Source organism: Delphinapterus leucas, chromosome X, assembly GCF_059928025.1.
Source record: "Delphinapterus leucas isolate spDelLeu-1000000601 "Yukka" chromosome X, BTC_Dleu_Yukka2, whole genome shotgun sequence".
NCBI classification, from domain to species: domain Eukaryota; kingdom Metazoa; phylum Chordata; class Mammalia; order Artiodactyla; family Monodontidae; genus Delphinapterus; species Delphinapterus leucas.
In genome coordinates, this window is record NC_143150.1 from 92,276,743 (window position 1) to 92,293,541 (window position 16,799).

Sequence of the window (16,799 nt, forward strand, 5' to 3'; positions counted from 1 at the left end):
CCACTCTGTTTTGCTGGGGTGCACATGGCTTCCCTTATAGCCAGCTAAGAACACACTTAAGGCTTTTTAAGTCCCTCATGAAAACTCTACCCCAGCCAGAAGTCATTTCCAGATTTTATTATGGTTCTGTTAGGGGAGTTCTCTATACTTTTCATCCCAGAAAAGATTTCAAGTATCACTGAAACCTCCGCTTCAATGACCCGAATAAAGTTTGGGAGGAAATGTGATTTTTCCAGAAAACTCTTCAAATGCTGTGCAGCTGAGGCAGAACGCCACTTTATAAATAGCCACCTGTTCATTGAGCAGTAACAGTGTGTAGCAAACTGATGAAAACGATGCTGCTTTTAACCTCATAGTACACCAGATTCTCCTCCGAGGAGAGTGGACTTCTCTTCTCCTATTTGTCTTGGCACAGAGATACGATGAAAGATACCCCTACCCCCACCACACAGACGAAATTACTTGATTCTTGAATCAGTTGAGTGACCTACATAAGCATTCCTGAAAGTAATATTTCAGAGTATCTTAGTCAAACCCTTTGTGTAAGCATGCGCGCGCGCGGCGCGCGTGCACACACACGCACACAGTCTGGTCGGTATATAAAAAGTTTTGTCTCAGTAAGACAATATGCTGGCACTTCTTAAGTCTATATCAATTAAATCACACTACTTTTTCCTTTTTATGCAAAACAAAAGAATAAAAATCTTTAAATAAAAAAAGAAGAGAAAAAAAGTTTTGTGAGTAGATAAAAGAAAGGAACGACTTGGTAGGGAGAATGAGTTGATGACTTTTTTACATTGTTGATTCCCTATACATTGTCTTTAAGAGATTAGCTTTTGAAAAACAATTTAAATGTTTGAAATGACACGTGCTACTTGCTACTGTTTGTGGGTTAAGTTCTTATGATTCGAGCAGTATCAATAAGTGTAATTTCAAGTGTCTTGATGATATATTTAGCATGCTGTAACTTTTCTTAAGAAAGCACACCAAATTAGATTGGAATATTTAATTTTACACTTAGAGCATGTTTTTCTGCATTCCATGCCAGTTTCTTTTTAATCCATTTTAAAACTTGTGAGTATGGCATGGTTTTATTAAAAGTACATATATTTTTCTATTTTTCCAGAAAAATAAAATAAAAAACAATTTTAAAACGTAACAATTGCCGTTCATCAGCTGAAGAGGGGTGTTGGGGTAGAGTTAAGTCTGGAGCCCTTTTAGTGGTTAAGAAAAAGTTCTCTTTGACCCATAAGAATATATTTTTGGATTTCCGAGGGTCCTTTGTCCCCTGTTTTAGAGACAATGACTTCATAAACTCAAGTCTCATTTTATGAAACTATCTTTACATCAGGAATTATCACCAGGAAAGGATTCGGTTTTGCAAGTACACAGCCCCTCCCCCAATGAAGATTATTATTACAATAAAGAGAGAACAGAAAATTCTTCCTTGTATTAATTAATTAATTATCTGTATTTTATGATGCTTTGACATCTTGGGGCCTTGCTAATCCTGGCCAGAGTGCCCCTTCTGGAGCTGGCTAATTCCTGGAGATAGTAAACAACTTGCCTTCAAGCACACCCTTCATATGCAAACCAACCAATCCATAGCCCCTACCCCCAACCAAATGCTTTCTCAAACTCTCACTCACAAAGCCAACGTTCTCCCTGCCCTAAATCACCCCAAGGCCAGGTACCAGACAAATGAGGACCACTCCTATAGCCCAGAGCCCAGTAAAATTATTTAAACTAGCCAATCCTAAGGCTTGTCCATTCCTTCTTGTGAAAACCACAATAAAGTCTTTTGCCCATGGTCTCCCCTCACTCCTTCTGCTTCCTGATTGACCCTAGTACTTCCCTGTTTGGCCAGAAATGATGTGCCATGTCCCCTCCACTTGGCAACCATGAGTAATATACCCTTCTTTCAAAAGCAGTTGTCTCCGAGTCTGTCACCTTACCATACGGATTAAAACAAATCTGGGGTACCTTTCAAGACATTCTTAGATTCTCAGACGGTCAGGAATCCCAGTTGGAGAGACAAGGCTCTAGAACAGCAGTTCTCAATGTGATCTCTTTGGATCAGCAGCTCACCGTGCAACTTGTTAGAGATGCAAATTCTCAAGACTCCTGCATCAGAAACTCTGGGAGCTGGGTCCGGGGTGTTCTGATATACCTTCCAGTTAGAGAAACCCCACTCTCTAGATGCTCATGACAATCTTGTGTGAGAGTTTACTTGTTAGTAGATGACACCCTTTATTCTTTTTTTTCAGTTTTAATATTTTTTAAATTGAAGTAAAGTTGATTTATAATGTGTTAATTTCTGCTGTACAGCAAAGTGATTCAGTTAACATATATATACATTCTTTTTAAAATTTTCTTTTCCATTATGGTTTATCATAGTATGTTGAATATAGTTCCCTGTGCTATACAGTAGCGCCTTGTTGCTTATCCATCCTATATATAATAGCTTACATCTGCTAATCCCAACCTCCCCCTCCATCCCTCTCCCAACTCCCTCCCCCTTGGCAACCACCAGTCTGTTCTCTATGGATGACACCCTTTTCTTACTTGAGCTCCTAGGCTCTCTTTTCATTCTCCTGTCCCCTTTTATTCCTGCACATTTTGAGGGCACCAACACCTTCTTTCATGAAGCTATCTGTGTAGTACTAGCATCATTTTCTGGCCTTTAAAGTCACCCTCCTAAGCTATCAGTTTCACTCTTTGAAAGCAAAACTCATCATCTCTATCTCAGGATTACACAAGTGCAGGCACAGCCTTGAGAGTGACGTCTCCTTACATTTTGTGTCCCAGGTCCCCCTTGCTGCAACCCAGTCCTGGTCCCAGGTCCACAGGAGCCACTGGTCTTATTGGAGCTAAGGGGCACGGCGCTGAGTAGAAATCAATTTTGAAAACTCTAGGTCTGTGCCAAAATTTCCAATATCTTTATGCCTTTATCTGATCATTTCTCTCTCACAAATCAAAGTAGTCTTCTTCTCAAACGGAACCCTTCTTTCTTTGGCCGCACCACGTGACTTGTGGGATCTTAGTTCCCGGATCGGGGACTGAACCCAGGCCCTCAGCAGTGAGAGGGTGGAGTTCTAACCACTGGACCACCAGGGAATTCCCTGAACCCTTCTTAAAACTTGGAAGCTGTAAGGCATCTTTATGATATCATCTCATGTTACTTGTCAAAAACACCAAACCACTATATATATATATATATATATATATATATATATATGTATGTATATATATATATAAAATCTTGATGATAACATTTCTATACTCATTTTCAACCAAGTGAGTGAAAGTTATCTTATTTCCCCCAGTGCTGAAAAAGAATCCAAAGTAACATGCTACAGCCTTATTCAAATTAATGTAATCCTATTTGTTTCTCACAAATACAAATTTTCTCTCCCTTGTTTGCATAGATGAATGTTTAAACTTTTCATCATCTATGTGTAGTGACATCACAGGCTCCAGTTTATTTGCCAAGTAAACAAATCAGCATGTGAAGGCCCCATGTGTGAAAGACATAAATATTTCCTAATCATTACCACTGTCTCCCCTTATTTGTCTGGCTCCTAGTACAAAAATCATCATTTTTAAAAGCCTTCCAAAATTTCACTGAAGAGGCTCAGATTCCAGCAGAAGTGTGAAGAATATGCTGGAAGTGTTGGGGGGAGAATGAAATGGAACTCTGGCAGGATTGCAAGGAAACAGAGCTGGCGTCCATCCAGCTCTGCCAGAAAGTCCATTGTGGCACCTTGTAAAAGTCACTTAACCTCTCAGGCCCATACAGTCTCCTCTTCTCATTTTAGATAATGTCTAAAGTCCAGTGAATCTTCATGGCTCAAAGCTTCTACGATATAGAGAGAATTGGATCCCTTCTCCTTGCCCTATTGCAAGACTTGGTCAACTGTAAGGCACTGGAATGGATGGTGCCATTGCTCCAGAAGCACAGTGGTACGGGGTTGCCTCCTTCTCTGGAAGAACCTCACCATTCATTACCACATAAGCCCCCTCTCAGGCAGCCCACTTGTGATTTGGGAAGATTCTTTGCCCTAGGGCAGGGCTTTCCCATTGACTTTCCTTCAGCAGGAAGGGCACGGCTCTAATTTCACTATGTGATGAGGTTAAATTCTTCTAACACAGTGGGTTCTCAACCTTGGCTGCACCTTCACATCACCTGGGGAACTTCTAAAAATAACAATATCTAGGTCGTACCCCCAGAGATTCTGGTATTGACCTGAGTATGGCCAAGGCATTGGGATTTTCAAAAGATCCCCAGATGGTTCCAAATGCAGCCAGATTCCAGGACCACTGGGTAGGCGATGTCGTACCATGATTCAAAAGGCTGGCCTCAGATCCCTCTTGAAGATGGATAGTAAAAGAAAGGAGGAAGAAAGAAAGAAATCACCTGGGAAGAGGACCAGAGGAGAAATGAATGGCTGAAGGAGGAAGGATTAGGCAGGTACTGAGGACAATCTCCACCGTCTTCAGAAACAGGTGCTGAACAAGCACATCCTGCTGGTGCGGCAGCGATTCCGTGCAGGCAGCTGACTCCCAGCTTGGCTTCTGGCTTCATGAGAGCCCAGGGGACGTGAAAGCTAATCCTGGGCAGAGATGTGTCTGTTTTCCATCTGGCTCTCTGCCATCCCTTCCTAAACACTGCCTGGCATGGGGACTGCTAAGCGGGCACACTTTCTCAGTGTGCCACACTGAGCTTGGCACATGTGCTCAAGGATGCAGCAGGGCTGCTAAAGACAGGAGCTGGCACACACACACACCCTGCAGAGCCCCGATTGGGTAACCAATAGACCTGAATCACACACAAATGACTGTACTTCCGAACCTGCACTTTAATTACCTTTCCTTGCAAAACAGGCTCCTAGGCAGCTGAAGAGGATCGATCTGGTGAAGGCATTTCTCTGGTTGAGGTATTACACTAAAAGCAGTCGCCTGAGAACAAAAGTGATAGCATTAGAAACTGACAGGCCTGTGAACTCCAGGGCACTCAGACAGATACCTTAGCTTATACAGCACCTTACAGTTTCCCAAACACTCCAACAGGCTTTTTTAGGTTTGGTTCAGAGCATCCCCATGAGGCAGGTAAAGCATTAACCATCTCCTTTTATACATAAGGACGCAGAAGTTCAAAGTGGCTTAGTAACTGGTCCAAGGTGTCACGGCCATTGTGCTGGTTCTCGACCTCTTTGTTCTTGATCTATTTTCCGTGTCCTTCCCCTGTTCTGCTTTGCAGGAAAGAGAGGTCAAGCCCCACAGGCGGAACTTCTGAGGAGGCTCCTTGCATCAGCTGGGTGCAGCCAGTGTAAGGAATGGGTGGGAGACCGGCTGGAGGGAGGAAGAAGCTACCTCCTCCACCCCCGCCTCCAGTGGCTTCTCCTACAGGGACTATGTCTTTTCCCTTGTTGGTCAGATCTGTCCTGGTGCCAGCTTTGGCTGGTTGCCTCCTGTCCCTCAGTGCCTGTGCCATGGCCTGGTCCCTTTCTCCCTCTGTTTTTGTGTGTTCCTGCTGTTGCTCATCTCTGAGTTGCCAAGTGGCTTGTTTGGCTTCTCGGCAATTCCTTCACCTGAGTAACCAGCTCCCTGCATTAAAGTGCTCCGTGTTGAACACTCAAGAGGGTTCTGTTTACCAGTGAGACTCTGTATCAGGCAGGTCCTGGCAGGAAACAGATGGTGCACTCAACAGGAGAACCGAAAAGTGTTGAATGAAGAGGCTGTTTACACTGATACAGGCAGGTTGAAGGGAACTGACAGGGCATGGTGGGGAACTGCTAGGGACTCACCTTCCCTGGACCAGCAAGGGCAAAGGGAGGCAGTTGCATTACCAGAATCAGGTAAGAGCTATCGACTTGGAAGAGAGGCCTTCTGACATGAGCTGTGGCTATAGGTATAGGAACGCAGGAACTGCCCAAATCACATCCTAATGAGGAGGGAGGGAGGAGAATAAGTACACCTTTCTCTCCTTTCATCCTCCTGTCTCCTGCTCGTGCCTCCCACTAACCAAACCTAACTAAAAGACAGTGATGATGGACAATGGGTTATGTGATCCATAGGGGTCAGTCTCCAGGGGCACAGTCAGGGCAAAGGAGAGAAGGAAGGTGTGTGTGTGTGTGTGTGTGTGTGTGTGTGCACTGGGGGAGGAGAAAACAAATGGAGAGCAACCAGTTTGACTCTGACTCATATAGCCATAAAATGTTGAATCAGGACTAGCACCCTGTTGTTCTAATTTCTGGTCTCAAGTTTTTTCCATTTCACCAGGTTGATTAGCCGCGAGATAAATAGGACACATCAATCTTTACTTTGCTTCTGATTATTTTTATTGCATAGAATGGGGTCCATATTTAGGCAAGTCAAACTTTTACCTGTGGCTTTGGGATGCTAAAGCCCTCTCTGGGCGTGGTGCCTTCAGAAGGAAGGTTCATCTGATAGATCTTCTAAGAATAATTTCATTCTGATCAAGGAGATTTTAGCTAATTCTGACTTTTCTCGTGTGTGTGTGTGTGTGTGAGTGTATTCATTTCATTTTTTTCAATTAGCAGTTTTATAATTTAAAAAATTGCTCTATTTTATTTATTTCTTGTGTATTTTGGGGGGTTTTTACATTTTTACTTTATATTAAAGTATCATTGATTAACAATGTTGTGTTAGTTTCAGGTGTACAGCAGAGTGATTCAGTTTTACATATACATGTATCTATTCTTTTTCACATTCTTTTCCCATTTAGGTTATTACAGAGTATTGAGCAGAGTTCCCTGTGCTATACAGTAAGTCCTTGTTGGTTATCTATTTTAAATAAAGCAGTGTGTACACGTCAATCCCAAACTCCCTTTTCTCGTGTGTGTGTGTGTGTGTGTGTGTGTGTATTGATTTCATTTTTTTTTCAATGAGCCAATAGTTTTATAATTCTAAAAATTGTACTATTTTATTTTCAGGTTTATAAAAAGATGATTTATGCCCCCTACCCCCAGCCTCATTTCTTGATTCTAAACAATATTCCTGAGTTTCCACAAATAGAGAACTTCTTTGTTTTACAGACAAAGCAACCTGAGCCCCCCAGGGAAACGGCTTGTCCCAAGCCTCCCTGCCAGTTGGGGATAGAGCTGGGACTAGACCCAGATTGCCTGCATCCCTCTAGCACCACTAGTGAAGACTGGTTTTGCCTCTGCAGAAACAATATTCACTGCCTTTTCCCCGGAAATCTTCTGTTAGATTAACAGTTCTTCAGGTAGAAGAAGCAGAGAGAAAGCAAGGGAGAGGTGGGAGGGTGAGCTCCAGCTAGCTGGGAGAGGAGGCACAGACAGGGGGTGACAACACGGGGGTAGAAGGGGGCACAGCTGTGAGAAGAGCTGGCTGGACGGACACTAGGGCTAAGCAACCAGTGTACATCAAAGTAAACACAGGATACGGTGACCCTCCATTGCTGTTTCCTGGGCAAATGCATCTGAATTTGTTTCTACTAAAACTAACATCTGTGGAACCATGATGGGCTGGGGTTTTGCCAGACTCAAAGTGCTTTATTGGTTTCTGCACACTGCGAGGTTGCCCTCCCCCCACTCAGCAGCAGGGCCTTTTATAGACACATACTTTTTCTCAGGAGGAAGGCACGGCTGAAATGGATTGCTTAATGTTCTAGACTAGAGTGAATCTGGTAATGTCTGAGGAAATGCCAGAGAATGTTCCTTATAATTTCACTCGGGCCCATTTGAGTACTTAACATCTGTGTGGGTCTGAGAGTTCAGTCCAACTCTGAGTGGCATAGCTGTATGGCATAGCTTAGCTTGTCTTCTTAAGTGACAGAAAGCTCGGATACACAGCCCAGAGCAACTTTGGAGCAACTGGAGAAAATGAAATGTGGGAGAAATGTAGGACATCATGAGAAAAAATAAACACACCCTATTGCCTGGTAAAGCTCTGCTCACAGCCCACAGGCCTGGTCACTCAATATTTAAAACAAAATATTCCAGCAGCTATGAGTTGAAGCAGAGAAATATTGCCAAGCGGGCAAACGTGTTCGATAGGCTCTTCTTTCCTTTCCCTCTTGTCTTCCCCCTCTCTCTGTGGGTGTCCCTGCCACCTCCTGCTGCCCTGACTCTCTGAAGCCTCCAGTCACAGGCAGCCTTGCACTTGGGCTCTTCCCTCGAGCTTCAGATGACTCTCTCTTCGGCTCATCAACAACATGCCCATTCCTTGAGGGCCTTGCATTGGCAGAAATGACTTTTAAAATTCCACCCTGAGATTTTTTTCTTTCTAAACTTTGAGTAACTGAGAAAATTAATGTGATTCTCCAATTTATACTATGGTGTGAATGGCTTATGAAAGTTAGATGTGTTAGCCCTCCTAAGGATATTTGCACTTCTCAAAGTGGATACTAGATTAACATATACACACTACTATATATAAAATAGATAACTGACAAGGACCTACTGTATAGCACAGGGAACTACACTCAGTATTTTGTAATAACCTATAAGGGAAAAGAATCTGAAAAAGAATATATATATGTATATATATATATATATATATATATATATATATATATGAATCACTTTGCTGTACACCTGAAACTAGCACAAAATTCTAAATCAACTATACTTCAATTTTAAAAAATTACTTAATTAAAATTAAAATGAAGCCAGGAGATGTCTTTGGGTGATAGAGAGTCTTGCAATGATAAAGTCCTGGTCTCAGATCTACTGCCCTCATCGGTGACTTTAAGCAAGTGAGTTATACTCTCTCTCTCGCCAAACCTCAGATTCCTCATTTGTAAAAATGTAGATAATTATCTTAATCATAAGACTGTTGTGAAGATTAAGTGAAATGATGCAGGTGAAAATGCTGGGCAATACATGGACTCTATGCAAATATGAGGGATTGTATAACTCAAACACTTAATCAATAATGGGATTGGTTGTGGCCTTCCTGGTGCTACTCCCTTTATACAATATTATAACATGTTCTAGGCAGAAATCAATCTTACTAAGGTAACATGCAATGGGTAGAGGAAGCTGTTGATTGGATTTTTCCAGGTGTGAGCACCAAAATCATGACTACAAGAGTAGAATGGGATCAGCTCACTCCAGGTAAGTGGCTCTGACATTTCCTGGAGGGTTTCTTTAGCTCTGAACTTTCTCTCCTCCTTTTTTTTTTTTTTTTTTGGGTTGTGCTGCACAGCTTGTGGGATCTTAATTCCCTGACCAAGGATGGAATCCAGTCCCACGGTAGTGAAAGTGCTGAGTCCTAACTAGTGGACCACCAGGGAATTCCCTAGCTCTGAACTCTCTGAAGTCAACAAAAGAGTTAGTTTAGAAAGAAGTATCTGAGTCTATACGAAAATGCATTACAGAGGGGCTGGTAAATACAGTGTCTGTAGATCAGGAAATTGTTGGCAAAACAAAACCAACTCAGGTAACAAACTGTCCAGTTGATATTTGATTCCATTTATAGTTCTTAATTATATCTACGTCCATTGTAATAATCAAGAGCTAGACAAATATTGAAGGAAAGTTGAGTGACACCTCTACTTTTGCCTCCTTCTCCCAACAGAAAAGGTCTTTGTTCATTGGCCCAGAGGGATCAGGCCAAACGTACATCTGGGGACTTTCCCAGGGACACCTCTAGCCATCCCCCAGACAGTCACCCTTACAAAGGCACAATCACTGCATGTCCCCTGCCGGCTCAGAATGAGTGGCTGATGTTGTGTGCCTGCTCTGTTGGCAGGACTCAGTTTTCTCCTCAGCTTTGAGTTTCATGGGTCTGTCATTTACAGAACTCCAGGCCAGGGCGTGCAGCCTTATACAAGAATGTTTTTAAGTTTGTGAGCCTCCTTATGTCTGACAAATCACACGTTTAGAAGTTGCCTTGGTTGAAATAAAAGTTGAATTACATGAAACGGGTCTATCATAAAAAATCTAAATCAGTACTGTCCCATAGAACTTTCCATTATGATGGAAATTTCTAGATCTGTGTTGTCCAATGTGGTAGCCACTAGCCACATGTGATTATCGAGCACTTGAAATGTGGCCAGGGTAACTCAGAAACCAAATTTTTATTTTATTTTAATTTAATTAATTTAAATTTATATAGCCACATGTGGCTAGTGGCTACCATGACAATCAGTGTAGATTCTGGAGCATGTAGTGGCTTTATTTATTTACCTCTATCATGACTATTTTTTTCTGGTTACACTTTTGTGCCACTTTCTCTGTGGGCTTCCTCACATTCCCCTAACACCCTAAAATGATCACATCTCCTGATACGAGACTCGAAACTAGCAATAAAAATGTATCCATTCTGTGTTCAACTGCATTACATGTCAAAAGCTTCATCCTGAGAACTCAACAAAGTTGCATTTAAGGAGATTTATTATTTAACTAACACTAGGATAGCACTTACTATGTGCCCAGCAATAAATGCTTGATCAATATGTACCCATTTAATTTTCATAACAATTCTATTAGGTAGGTACTCTTATCATCCCCATTTCACAGATGAGGAAACTGAGGTGTAAAGAGATCAATAACTTGCTCTACGTGTCCTAGTCAGGAAGTGGCAAAGTCGAGATTCTAACCCAGGGAGTCTGGCTTCAGAGTCCAGCTAGTATTGATTTCCAAGCTTCCAGCATTTCTAGATCAACCTCACTCTCCTCAGCAATCATCACCCTCTGAATTTCCACATCATTGACCTTCTGTATGGGTCACGTAACATGGAGCAGAGGCTCTCTGCTACATCCTATTGGTGCCAGGAGACAGAAACAAAGTGAGGGAGAAGCAGCCCTCATGGAGATGAAGGTACCACAGGGGTGTGGATCCCCAGCGATGGGTAGGTAGAGAAAGGAGAAAAACCTGAAATTGCCAATCCCCTCCCCCATCCCCACACATATATATCATCCCGCCAGAGGAAGAAAATATAATACCTTAAACTATACCTGACTTATTCTCTCTCTTAGAAATACACTTTAGCACTCTGCATTGAACCTCAAGACCCCATCATGACGTTACTTCTAAATTCGGCTCTGCTGTTCCCAATTTTATTCTGTTTTTACACTGTGTTGTTGGAATCTGTTCTAATAACCCATACCTATTAAACTCAAGACATGAAGATCCTGGGGCACCCCAGACTTAAGCTGCTCTCAAATGAAACCAGAACAATAATCACAGCTAAGCCTCTGGAATCTGGGGGCCTGTCAGAAGCCAATTTCTCCAAGCATAAAAGTGACAACAATGGTTTTGATGTGGAAGATTTACTCTGACCCTGGCAGGCTCTGTATGGAATGATCACCAGAATTATTGCTGGCTCTGATTGAAACAATAGATCAGGTATCCAAATGTGCACCTTCATGGAATCGTTCAACTTCAGTGAGGAGATGTAGAAAAATCAAAGAATGCAATGGTTGGTTGGTTCTGAAATGAAAAGCAGTTCAACCAATGATCCTTTATTACCCAGTAACATGCACAAGAAAATTGACCATTTCCCTTCCCTTTTCTTTAATCATAGAGCATTCCAAGGACCATGTTCTCATTTACTAGTTCAACTTGTTTTTTATGTTTCCTGGGAAAATGGAGAGAAAAGAATTTAAAGAAATATAGCTAACAGGTAAACAATTGTCTGAAACATATTCTTCAGGAGGAGAAAATCTGCCATCTATAATGTTAAACTGGAAACAAACATTTAGCATTCCAAAATATTCCTATAGTGGTGGCTTTAAAAAATCCAGAGGTGGAAATAATGCAGACCTGTCCTACTAGAGCTGAAATATGGACGAAAGAAAAGCCATATAAATAAGAAGTAAAAGTCTGAGACACTGGTTGCCTGGCTGAACTCAACTTGTTTTTGACAAATTTGAATTATTTGTCTTGCTATCTCGGCAAGATAATACAGTGTTCCTTTCCCCTGTAACTAAGGTAGGACAGAGAGGTGGCAAGTAGTTCACTATTGGTTAACCTCTTCCACGATGAGTCTGTGGGAAACATGAACCAGCATGACCCAGAAAAAGGCAAATATGACTTTAACAGACTGGAAGCATTAGTGATGGATGAAGGGACAATTGGCATTCAGTTATGCCTAGTCCTATTCATTTCTGTTTTCACTGATTGTGACAAATAAATACGGTAGGATTTGGTGGAAAACATTTCATTTGTTTAGATCATTAGATAAATATGCAATATTTAAAGGGGAATGTTTCATTGTTACAAGATCCCTGTAGAAATTAAAATGCATTCAGTTCATTAACAATCTGGAATTTTATTTTATTCTGACGATCATGTAATGACAACATCGCAGGCAAAATTAGCTATTTCATCATGGTTTTTGATGGTAAATGTAAGCTTTTAAAAAGTGTACTATGGGACTTCCCTGGTGGCCCAGCGGTTAAGAATCCACCAGCCAATGCAGGAGACATGGGTTTGAGCCCCGGTCCGGGAAGATCCCACATGCCGCAGAGCAACTACGCCCATGCACCACAACTACTGAGCCTGCCCTCTAGCGCCCGTGAGCCATAACTACTGAGCCCACATGCCACAACTACTGAAGCCCGTGCACCTAGAGCCCATGCTCTGCAACAAGAGGAGCCACTGCAATGAGAAACCCACACACGTCAAAGAAGAGTAGCCCACGCTCGGCACAACTAGAGAAAGCCCGCGTGCAGCAACAAAGACCCAACGCAGCCAAAAATAAATAAATAAAAAATAAATTATAAACTTAAATAAATAAAAAGTGTACTATGTGCACAAACAAAGCTCTAGTAATCATGAACTGTGATATAGTGAACTACTGTTTTTTTTTTTAAATCACAAATTGTCAAATGGTGCATTAGCAATATATCATTTACAATTACAGTGAAAAATGACACCTTGACTTAAAATGAGGTGCTATTTCCTTTCCTTAAAAGATTTATTTCAATGTGTAGAGAGCACACTGTTAAGTACCCTGGGTTTATATTCCGGCCTGTGAGTTGCCTGCTTAATGTATGTCCACACAGTATTTTTTTTTTTTTAGTTATTTCTCAGATATACATTTTAAAATAATAACTAGAATTATGACTTATAACATTATAACAGAACATACAAGATTTTTAGGAATTTCATGTAATGTCTGAAACATTTATATTAACATATTTCCATACAAATAACCCAAAGAAAGTTTAGTATTAGTTGTTTTTATTTAATTTTTGAATTTTATTTTATTTATTTTTTTATATAGCAGGTTCTTATTAGTAATCAATTTCATACACATCAGTGTATACATGTCAATTCCAATCGCCCAATTCATCACACCACCATCCCCACACCCCCACAGCTTTCCCCCCTCAGTGTCCATACATTTGTTCTCTACATCTGTGTCTCAACCTCTGCCCTGAAAACGGGTTCCTCTGTACCATTTTTCTAGGTTCCACATACATGTGTTAATATACAATATTTGTTTTTCTCTTTCTGACTTACTTCACTCCGTATGAAAGTCTCTAGATCCATCCACGTCTCAACAAATGACCCAATTTCATTCCTTTTTATGGCTGAGTAATATTCTATTGTATATATGGACCACAACTTCTTTATCCATTCATCTGTCGATGGGTATTTAGGTTGCTTCCATGACCTGGCTATTGTAAATAGTGCTGCAATGAACATTGGGGTGCATGTGTCTTTTTGAATTATGGTTTTCTCTGGGTATATGCCCAGTAGTGGGATTGCTGGATCATATGGTAATTCTACTTTCAGTTTTTTAAGGAACCTCCATACTGTTCTCCATAGTGGCTGTATCAATTTACATTCCCACCAACAGTGCAAGAGGGTTCCCTTTTCTCCACACCTTCTCCAGCATTTGTTGTTTGTAGATTTTCTGATGATGCCCATTCTAGCTGGTGTGAGGTGATACCTCATTGTAGTTTCGATTTGCATTTCTCTAATAATTAGTGATGTTGAGCAGCTTTTCACGTGCTTCTTGGCCATCTGTGTGTCTTCTTTGGAGAAATGTCTATTTAGGTCTTCTGCCCATTTTTGGATTGGGTTGTTCGTTTCTTTAATATTGAGCTGCGTGAGCTGTTTATATATTTTGGAGATTAATCCTTTGTCCGTTGATTCATTTGCAAATATTTTCTCCCATTCTCAGGGTTGTCTTTTCGTCTTGTTTATGGTTTCCTTTGCTGTGCAAAAGATTTCAAGTTTCATTAGGTCCCATTTGTTTATTTTTGTTTTTATTTCCATTACTCTAGCAGGTGGATCAAAAAAGATCTTGCTGTGATTTATGTCAAAGTGTGTTCTTCCTATGTTTTCCTCTAAGAGTTTTATAGTGTCTGGTCTTAGATTTAGGTCTCAAATCCATTTTGAGTTTATTTTTGTGAATGGTGCTAGGGAGTGTTCTAGTTTCATTCTTTTACATGTAGCTGTCCAGTTTTCCCAGCACCACTTATTGAAGAGACTGCCTTTTCTTCATTGTATATCCTTGCCTCCTTTGTCATAGATTAGTTGACCATATGTGCATTGGTTTATCTCTGGGGTTTCTATCTTGTTCCATTGGTCTATGTTTCTGTTTTTGTGACAGTACCATATTGGCTTGATTACTGTAGCTTTGTAGTATAGTCTGAAGTCAGGGAGTCTGATTCCTCCTGCTCTGTTATTTTCCCTCAAGACTGCTTTGGCTATTCAGGGTCTTTTTTGTCTCCATACAAATTTTAAGATTTTTTGTTCTAGTTCCGTAAAAAATGCCATTGGTAATTTGATGGGGATTGCATTGAATCTGTAGATTGCTTTGGGTAGTATGCTCATTTTCACAATATTGATTCTTCCAATCCAAGAACATGGTATATCTCTCCATGTGTTGGTATCATCTTTAATTACTTTCATCAGTGTCTTATAGTTTTCTGCATACAGGTCTTTTTTCTGCCTAGGTAGGTTTATACCTAAGTTTTTTATTCTTTTTGTTGCAATGGTAAATGGGAGTGTTTCCTTAATTTCCCTTTCAGATTTTTCATCATTAGTGTATAGGAATGCAAGAGATTTCTGTGCATTAATTTTGTATCCTGCAACTTTACCAAATTCATTGATTAGCTTTAGTAGCTTTCTGGTGGCATTTTTAGGATTGTCTATGTATAGTATCATGTCATCTGCAAACAGTGACAGTTTTACTTCTTCTTTTCCAATTTGTATTCCTTTTATTTCTTTTTCTTCTCTGATTGCCATGGCTAGGACTTTGAAAACTATGTTGAATAATAGTAGTGAGAGTGGACATCCTTGTCTTGTTCCTGATCTTAGAGGAAATGCTTTCAGTTTTTCACCATTGAGAATGATGTTTGCTGTGGGTTTGTCGTATATGGCCTTTATTATGTTGAGGTAGGTTCCCTCTATACCCAGTTTCTGGAGGGTTTTTATCATAAATGGTGTTGAATTTTCTCATTAACTTTCTCTGCACCTATTGAGAGGATCATACGGTTTTTCTTCTTCAATTTGTTAATATGGTGTATCACATTGATTGATTTGCGTATATTGAAGAATCCTTGCATCCCTGCGATAAATCCCACTTGGTCATGGTGTATGATCCTTTTAATGTGTTGTTGGATTCTGTTTGCTAGTATTTTGTTGAGGATTTTTGCATCTATATTCATCAGTGATATTGGTCTGTAATTTTCTTTTTTTGTGGTATCTTTGTCTGGTTTTGGTATCAGGTTGATGGTGGCCTCATAGAATGAGTTTGAGAGTGATCCTTCCTCTGCAATTTTTTGGAAGAGTTTGAGAAGGATGGGTCTTAGCTCTTCTCTAAATGTTTGATAGAATTAACCTGTGAAGCCATCTGGTCCTGGACTTTTGTTTGTTGGAAGGTTTTTAATCACAGTTTCAATTTCATTACTTGTGATTGGTCTGTTCATATTTTCTGTTTCTCCCTGGTTCAGTCTTGGAAGGTTATACCTTTCTAAGAATTTGTCCATTTCTTCCAGGTTGTCCATTTTTTTGACATAGAGTTGCTTGTAGTAGTCTCTTAGGATGCTTTGTATTTCTGCGGTGTCTGTTGTAACTTCTCCTTTTTCATTTCTAATTTTATTGATTTGAGTCCTCTCCCTCTTTCTCTTGATGAGCCTGGCTAACGGTTCATCAATTTTGCCTATATCTCAAAGAACCACCTTTTAGTTTTATTGATCTTTGCTATTGTTTTCTTTGTTTCTATTTCATTTATTTCTGCTCTGATCTTTATGATTTCTTTCCTTCTGCTAACTTTGGGTTTTGTTTGTTCTTCTTTCTCTAGTTCCTTTAGGTGTAAGGTTAGATTGTTTATTTGAGATTTTTCTTCTTTCTTGAGGTAGGCTTGTATAGCTATAAACTTCCCTCTTAGAACTGCTTTTTCTGCATCCCATAGGTTTTGGATCGTCGTGTTTTCATTGTCATTTGTCTCTAGGTATTTTTTGATTTCCTCTTTGATTTCTTCAGTGATCTCTTGGTTATTTAGTAACGTATTGTTTGGCCTCCATGTGTTTGTGTTTTTTACGTTTTCTTCCTTGTAATTCATTTCAAATCTCATAGCGTTGTGGTTAGAAAAGATGCATGATATGATTTCAATTTTCTTATATTTACTGAGGCTTGATTTGTGACCCAAGATGTGATCTATCCTGGAGAATGTTCCGTGTGCCCTTGAGAAGAAAGTGTAATCTGTTGGTTTTGGATGGAATGTCCTATAAATATCAATTAAATCTATCTGGTCTATTGTGCCATTTAAAGCTTCTGTTTCCTTATTTATTTTCATTTTGGATGATTGCTCCTTTCCTGGAAGTGAGGTGTTAAAAGTCCCCCACT